At 64.4% G+C, this 786-nt stretch overlaps 1 protein-coding gene across 3 annotated transcripts in view; it reads right to left on the reverse strand.

The window, feature by feature from the left end:
* The window catches only part of Sirpa (signal regulatory protein alpha), a 38011-nt gene extending 37715 nt beyond the window's left edge, over positions 1-296 (reverse strand). For 2 of the 3 annotated variants that reach the window (XM_055613889.1, XM_055613640.1), the window contains exon 1: positions 117-296. The gene's annotated coding sequence lies outside the window, so the exon portion shown is untranslated. The remainder of the gene's footprint in view (positions 1-116) is intronic. The other variant, XM_055613799.1, reaches the window with a different exon arrangement.
* Between the last annotated feature and the right edge of the window lie 490 nt (positions 297-786).

Consider the following 786-nt stretch of genomic DNA (forward strand, 5'->3'; position numbering starts at 1 on the left):
CGCCCCGCGCCCGCACCTTCCCGCCCGCGCCCCGCTGCGCCCCGCGAGCTGCGCCGCCCGCCTCGGCTCTGCGCGAGCCCGCTCTGCCCGTGCGGGTCCCCGCCAGCCGCTCGGACCTGCGCCGCCGCGCGCAGGGCTGCCAGGCGGTGGAAGCACCGCTCCCGCTGCCCAGAGGCTGGCCGCGCACCACTTTGCGCAAACTTGTTTTTCTGTGGTCGGCTGCCTACTTCGTCCTCTTAAGGTGGACTGGGGAAGTGGCGGCCGATTGCCCCTGGCCTCGGCCTCTCACCCGACCAGTCCTAGTCTCCAGAGGGCAGGAGGCTGCCCGAGGCGGGCTGGCGCGGGGTGGAGAGTGGAGGGGCGGGGAGGTTTGCTTTTTGCCCCTCCCCAGAGGCCCTGTCCGTGAAGGTCGGTCTCCGGGTGGGTGTGGGTCTTAGGGGCCCCGAATATTTCCAAGCTGCCCGAGGTAAAGCAAAAGCAGGAAGTAAATGCAGGGGGAAGGAGGAGAGGAAGGAGAGAGTGATGGTACAAAAATAGCGTGTGTGTAGGAAGGACTTCAGTGCCTCTTGGTAAAGACGCGTTGGGGGAGAGGAGCAGCAAGAAAGCTGTGGTGGGGAAAGGAGAGGGGTAGGGCTGGGCCCTAGCGAGGAGACTGACCTGAGGCCTTCTATCAGAAGGAGTAGGTGGAGGGTAGAGAGGGCTCAGGCAGAACTGTGCTGGGAGAGGCCTGGGCTGCAAAATATTGACCCTAACAAGGAAGATGAGAGAAAGGAAAGCCAATCCCAA

This window comes from Psammomys obesus, unplaced genomic scaffold (assembly GCF_907164565.1).
Source record: "Psammomys obesus unplaced genomic scaffold, mPsaObe1.curated_primary_1811, whole genome shotgun sequence".
Lineage (NCBI taxonomy): Eukaryota > Metazoa > Chordata > Mammalia > Rodentia > Muridae > Psammomys > Psammomys obesus.